The sequence below is a fragment of the Leptosomus discolor genome, chromosome 6 (assembly GCF_034619465.1).
Source record: "Leptosomus discolor isolate bLepDis1 chromosome 6, bLepDis1.hap2, whole genome shotgun sequence".
NCBI lineage: Eukaryota > Metazoa > Chordata > Aves > Leptosomiformes > Leptosomidae > Leptosomus > Leptosomus discolor.
In genome coordinates, this window is record NC_141396.1 from 36,443,983 (window position 1) to 36,451,928 (window position 7,946).

The following is a 7,946-nucleotide window of genomic DNA, read 5'->3' on the forward strand; positions in this document are numbered from 1 at the left end:
TTCTAAGTGCCCCAGCACAGAAGGTTTCCTACTACACTTGCTCAGTCTTACTGATGGTCACAACAAGCAGGAAACTATTTTCAGTTGCCCTGACATTATCAAAATAGCAATGCTTGGCTACTGCCTGCCGATTGCTGTCAGCACAATTGTATTTTTTAAATTGTACCCCAGTTAATCACTCATTCAGATAATAAAAAAATGAAAAAAAAATCATATATAGAATTAACTAATGTATACTTTCTGCTTTATTACTGGAAAACATCTTTCAGTTAATATACATTTTTTTGAAGCCTACAGTGTCGTGGCACAAAACTTTCTGCGTGGCTAATAACAGAGATGGACTCTGCTCTCTGCCTACATTTCCTCCTGGCAGCAGTCAGTACCTACTTTATAAACATTAATTCCTCACTTCAAACCCCTTCGTTTTACACTTTGATGTGTCACAGACTACGGAAAATAGAAATCGGTGTCCACAACAGCTGATAACGTGAAATTAGAGATGTCAGCATTTTGCTGTGAGAAATTACTAACCTTTGTGTGAAGCCTTTGTGTAGAATATTCTTGATTAAGACAAAGGAAAGGCTTTAGAACGCAAATAGCCTTACAAACAAGGTACAGTCAGACCCTTTTGTGCCATTTCAGTTTTACATTTTATTCTTATGTTCTTCACAGTATCAATATTTGGATGTTAGTAATTAATGAAAGTGCCTGTGTAGACAGCCAGACAATTCACACATACTTGTAGCGTGCATGTTGTATATGCTCTGCTACTTTATAGCTGAGCATGTTTTCGTTCTCTGCCTGCCCTGCTCACTGTAATGATTCTGGTTAGCTCAAATGCAAATGTGCTTACCAGTAAGGCAAATTATTTATTAACTGATGGTGATAGAGTGAAAAAAAAGAACAGTTTTTGACTTGTTTGTGAAGGCAAATCACTATATAAATACTAAATCGACAATATTGCAAGTTCTGTGTCTAATTTGAGGCACCTAATTAAGGAAGCTCTTTAAGGATAAGCTGAGGAGTCACACCTTCAAATAAGAAACAAAACAAAAAACCTGCAACACCCCGTTCCCCACATCCTCTCAAGCCACAAAATATAGCTGAAATAGCCAAAAGAATGCTAGTCATAGGATGACAGATGTGAAGAAAATGGAAAAGCAGTGAAGGACAAGGATGAATCCTGGACAGGGAGACCATAATGATGGAAACAAGCTGACCTTTGCATTAGGCATGAAGCTCTTGTAGTCACAAACTCCTACATGGATCCAATACCCCCAAGCCCACACAAATTGCACCTGGCACTCAGAGTGACCACCCCGTTTCCTGGCAGCACAGCATAAGCCACACAAGTGCCCAGACACCTGCGGGTTGGGGCCAAAGATGCCGAACATTTTTGAGCATCCTACACGGAGGTCTGGGAGTGCAGCTCCTTCCCGCATATGGCACGTTCTTTTCCTATTGCAGTGATGTTTTGCACCATCACATGAATTTTTCTGTTAATAGATCTGCAGGCCAGGTGCTAACTGAACACCAGGAAACTGCTATCTAATCTTTTGGGTTTTTTCGCTTAAGTGTTGGATGCTGACACACCAGTTCCCATATCATCAAACTGGGCTTTTGGTCAGGCTGAAAGTGATCTTTGATTTTTCAAGGTGCAATCCTACAGGAATACAAGATCACTAATTGAGCCAGTTCCGCCCCGCTGAGACCAATTTGAGAACACACTGAACCTCAGCTTATAAAATAGCAGCTCCAAGTGGTGCCACATGCTGCTGATTCTGACATGACACTGTGTCTTTGCATGGCAGGATGATGAAGCACCCTAAAATTAGCCTTCTTACTATTTCGTAAAGAGCCGGCAGAAAGGTAGCAGCCTGCACCGAGGAGAACAAAGAGCACAGGACAGGACCAGAACTGAGGCTCACACACAGGCTGGTCACAACGCTTCATGGTGAGCACTCTTGGCTTCTTTGCAGATTTCCATGTTGGATTGTTTAGTGTCATTTCTTATCCCAAGCACAGGGTGACCTGATTGTGAAAGAAGAAAGGTGCTCGTGTAAACAGAGGTGGGGTAGAGGGACCTGTTCTCTCAGGGGCCTTGGGAGACAGCAGGGGGGAAGACTAACTGTGCAAATGACATGGATGGCCTCTTTCCTTAGAGGGGCGATGGGAGCTGGCGTTTAATTCACAGAAAAGTTTGTTAGTGGAATAGAACTGGGAACGGAAGAAAATACTGTGCTGGTATGGAAATCAGAAACACCACAATAAAGTCCCCTCTCTGTTGAGCCAGACTGATTTTTTCCTGATATTCATCTCTCTCTCCACCCCATTTTTTGGATGATAAAGTCCGTGGCTTTCTAAGGAGTAGGACTTGAGAGAAAAAAACCTTCCAGGCAGTTGAAAGGGAGGCATGGCTGTGTTGGGTATGGGAACAGAAACAGTGAATGAAGAGGTCCTAGACCAGAATAATTCTTGCAGATAAAGAGAAAACAGAAGCTGGAAGATAGCATTTGAATATCAGAGGGCACAATAGGCATGACATGAATGGATGTTGGGGCTGATCGCTGGGAGGGAAGAAGACACAGCATGCATCTCTAGGAAGCAGAAGATACCACCATCAGCTAGGTGTAATAGCCTGTGGCCCTGTGCATAAACAATTGTCAGGACATGCTGTTTTCTCTATTGCTATGGTAGGACTCTGGGAAGAATAGCTGGAAAGGAAATAACTCTGAGGGATAAACTGTGAGCAGTATGTTCAAACTACATCCAGCTGTTTCTGCTATTAGTTATCACTCAAAACTACAGGACTATTTTGCAACAAAGATATTTCCATTTAGTAAAGATGATTGGACAGTACTCTGCAGCTTTTGTAATTTAATTCAGGGTAAGACTCATGTTTTCACATATATTGCTGAAATCCAGAGGGGCATGATACTGTGAGATCTATTTTGGTGCAGTTAGCAACTGACAGATATTTGGTATAGCATGGACTGAAATGTGGTGCCAAAGTGGTAATGAATTGGTATCAACTGCATTTGTATAAACTACAGTACAGGACATCTCTGTTCAAAAAGTGGTTTAAATATTCAGAGTGGACAAAGACTCTTGGACAGATGGAAAATTAGATTTCTCTTGCAGAGCTTGTTAAGGAGCTCCACAGAAATTATATGTGAGCAGTCAGAGCTTGGAGTCCTTGGAGGGCTGTAACTCTGAATGTCCTATGATGTAAGTCTCAATCTTAGCATTAGAATAAAAGATTTCCAAAATTATTTGATTTTGGAGACAGAAGGAAAGTGAGCTGTATGAGATGAGCAATCAAATCCTCATAAAAAATGGAATCACTGCTGCTACCTACACACAATTTGTATTTACAGAAACTTATTGACTCCTCTGACTTCCCAGAGATCTCCTATGCCAATAGTTACTAAGCTCCCATTTAGGAAAGAAAAATTGCCACAAACTTGTAATCTTTTGTTTCTGTTTACTGACACTGGAGTTGTGCAAAATGCTGAAATCTTGTTGTTGATTTTCTAATGTGAGTGATTTAGAGGCTCTTACTCCTCTCCAGAAAATCTTGGGACAATGTTTTTGGGATAACGTTTCTTTGTTTGTTTGGTCTACCAGCATACAAAACCTGTTTCAATTTAAAACTTCAAGCTTGTAAAGCCGAGGCCAAAGCAACTATATATCATTTGGAAGCAGAAACAGTAGAGCAGCCATCTGTGCCAAAGCTCCATTGCATTTAGCTGGCTTTTTTTTCCTCCCTTGGATAGGGAGGGAGGTAGCAGTGATTCATCACCTTTCTTGTCATTAATGTCAGCAAGCCACTAGAAGACCACTAAACATGATCACTGGTTCCAATCAGAAATGATCATTTGAGGGGATAGCCCCCACTTAACACACACATATTTACTTTCATAAAAGAAGAATACAGGGCTATTTCCAGCTTCTGGGCAGGCTTCTAGAGCAGCAAAATTACATTTAAATGTAAATAGACATAAATTTGAGAGTAGTCCTAGGGCTTGAATTCCTGGATATTCAAGGGAGATTGTTCCCGAGACTGTCTCAGGAAAATAGACAGCATTTCCACAGTATCCAGCTGAGACACAGCAGCTTCTGTTTACCCCATGACCCAGTGGAGACATCCAAAACCAGACAGATTACCAGCAGAAAAGTCAGCTTGAAACTACAATTTCATCAGAAAATAGTTCCACAATATTTTCTAGCCAGTAGACTTGTAAAAAAATATTGTGCCAATGTGGTAAAAATTTTGCAAATACAAACAATTCAATACAAACAAATTTGTGTGCTTATAATCTTGTAGCAAACTCAGCCACGCAAACTGGCTCTTCAGCAGACAGTATAAATATTACAAATTAAATTCCTTTGAGTATAATTTTTCAATTTTTTTAATAAAATGAATTAAAAGAATGTTTATTTGGCTTTATGGCCAAGTGGTTGCTTTGTAATAAACAGCATGAGGATTAAAAATCACTCTTCCTGAGAGGCAAATGATATGTCATCTTTATAATTTTTCCTGACGTCTTGTTCAAGTTTGAGCATCTAAATAGCTCACCACCATTATAAACTTGTTTGTATTATCTTCTGAGTTTATAATAACCATAAGCATTAACAGAGTCTGTTCATAACTATAATAATCTCTACTGGCTTCCCTGCAGAATTATCATAGACATGAACCTAGAAGTGGTTTGCTTATAACCATTACAAATAGTCATAATTCCCAAAGAGTTATATCAGCAATGATCTCTTAAGAATCTAGTATTTGTGATTACATTGTCTGCACATTTTCAAGTCAAATTTATGGAAGCTGTTATCTTTTGGCCAAGATTTAGTTTGGAACAGTTAATAGCAATTTTAAAGTCTTCACTTTAAAAGTTCTGACACCATCAGATTTATAGCTAATTTTGACTGGATAGTGAACTCACTATTTGCCCAAGTAACAATGAAACAGAGGCTGTTATTACATTAATTTTCCTGATGTTTTCTAAGAAAACCACAGAAAGTTAAAACAAACATCATTTGACAGGTAGAATTATTTTTTTTAAAACATTAATTTAAATTTACATTATTTCGAAGTGAGATTTAAAAGCTGAAGAATTAACAAATAAATTTACGTTTATAGCTATATTTCAGGAAACTTATAATTTTTTTAATATTTGAAAAATTAAAGATTCAAACATCATGCTTGCCTCTGCCATAACTTCTTTGGACATATAGTGATAACAAAAAGAATAAACCCAGAAACTAATAATATATTCATCATCACATATTTTCTGATGTAAACATTTCGCTGCATCAAATCCTGCATCTCAGAATCTAGACCAGAGAGATCTCCACCTCTCTGCAAAAGAACCAAAGGTTTTCTCTTGCACGACGTAAGCAGAGAACAAGTATTTCAGGATTAAGAAGCACACAGCATGTAAACAGTTTCTTTCCTAAGTTTTTCAAAACCAGGAAAGGAAACAATACTACTTGGAGCACTGCTATCCCTCCTTAATAGTTTCAATAATACAATCAAAAGGAGCCCATGGGAGCGCACAGAAAGTAGCTAAATCTGCAAGGTGGAGACTGTTATTAGAGGCTTAATTCTTGGGAATCAAATTATTCATTGGCTCTTGGATTTTAGACTTTATTATCTTGACTAAAGCTGGGACAACTCTGGAAGTTCTTCCCACAGAGTTCTTTCTCATGGCCCTCCCTGGCCAATAAGTCAAAGTCATCATTTTCCCTGCTTCCCTTTCCTCTAGGTCAACCCCTCAGCTGGGTAAATTGTTTCTCAATGGAAATCAATGGAACTAATGCCAATTTAAACTAGCCGAGTCTTGATGGGTTTATATCACAGCTCAAAACTCCACAACTGAGTATGTCAAGTATGAAAAAATACATGTTTATACTCCTTTCATGCAGTGCAGTAAGCAAACTGAAATGCATTTCATGTAAACTCTGTCCATCACAGCATGATATCAGCAGTTCTGGCTGCCCTTCGCACTCCAGTCCCCACTTAAACTTCTCTATTCACTCAATCACCTTAAATCCTATTCAACAGCTCAGTGCACAACAAACCAAATCTGCTCTATATGGAGGAACAGTTTTCATATGTGATACCTATGGGTTATGAACATAATGGTTGAGACATTCTAGAGTAAGTCTCTTGAAAACATGTATTTTGATATTCAAAAAATGGTAAGTAAAGATTTAGGTGACTGTCTCTAGTCAACTCAAATGTCAAAACCTTGGCCAAATATAAACACCCCGAATGAGAATATACAACTGGATCTACACAGATAATCCCTTAGCTTTTCAACAAATAGATAAGAAAACTGAAAGGATATCTTTTTAACTATTTAATGAAAACATAGGCTTGGTCTTCATAATCTGTCTTTAAACTTCCAAACTAGTAAATATTTCTTTATAGAATAGGTGTTTTCTTGATTTACTATGTTGTCCTGATTTAACATTAAGCATACACTTTAAGAGCATTATGTCTAAGCTTTAGTTCAAATACTGAGTTTCTACAGCCCCACACCACCAATTAAGCATGCCACAAATGTTTTATGGTGCTTTAAAAGGCATTTACCAATCAGATTAAATGAAAATTACTTGCCATAATATTTGCATTTTCTTTCTAAGTGTCACAGTTTGGAGTCTTCCAATGTTCTTCCCTTTCTAAAGCAAAAAGAAGTGAGACATTTAAAAAAGCACTTTCAAAGGCAACCTAGGCAGAAGGAAAATGTCTTTTATAACTTCTGTGATAGCACATGGCATTACTATACGTCACTTATGTACCAGTTGGTCTAAACTTGGCTTGTAATATGCATGGTTTATCAGATCAGAATACATTTTCAATCCTGTGATATATCTTTTGACTCCTTCCATTGAGTAAATTAATATTTTGACTCTTTAGAAATTAGATGGTTCTGGAGACTGACAACTGCATAAGCAGAACCACTGGCTTAAATGTGACCTGGGAAAGCAGTCATAATTTTTGATTACTAAGTGATTTATTTGAAATAAATTACAGGTCTTATTTAATTTCCTGTTAGAAACTAGAAAAGGTATATCCTCCTCTCTTTCTCTTTCTTTCTCTGTCTCTTTCTCTGTCTTACATACTTGCGAAAAAGTCGTGTTTGGCATAGTTAACAGTTTGCATGGCTAGTCAGAATGGCCAGTACCTCCTGCTACTGCTGCTCTGAGGTAATTTTCTGGGTCATGATCCTTACTTCGGTAAGTGAGCTTACATCATCTGAATATCATTTGTTCTTTAGCTAGACAAAGCGATGCTGATACTGCTGGTGTTTAATAAGCTGGTACTGTCAAAAATACTTTAATTCTCATGTCTGTCCCTTCTGAAAGTTTGCTTGTGTTTTGACAAAAAAGACCTTTATTTTAAAACTAATTCTGTCAGTAAAGTTGTATCCTAAAAAACCCCAGTTTTTTTGAAGCTTCATCAGTATCTATAGATCTTATTTTTGCAGTGCATCTTCAGATACATTTTTACAAATTATGTTATAATGCAAGTAAGTTTAAAATTACAATGAAGAAAGCAACATTTAAAGTGGGAAGGTGACTCAGTGGCCTCAGGGAAGGCATTCCAGACAGATGAGGCAGCATAAGGGAAAGTGTGCCAGACTCATCGGGAGGGGCTGGTAAACTGATCTCAAGTGTGCAGAATAAGGTGACACCCTAAAGTGCTGATAAAACAGTAACTATTTCTCAAATCAGTCACCTAATGAGATTCAGAGTTTGGGATACCCTATTTATGTTTTCATTACACTGTTTTAATACAAAGGAGGAAAATTCTAAAAGCCAAACAGAAGTTGTTTTTCTCCCTTGTCTGTACAATCAGAGAGCTGGGCAGAGTCAGTGCTTTCTGAATGCTATTCACAAGGGGTCAAATAATAGCAGCCAGCACTCATTCTCCT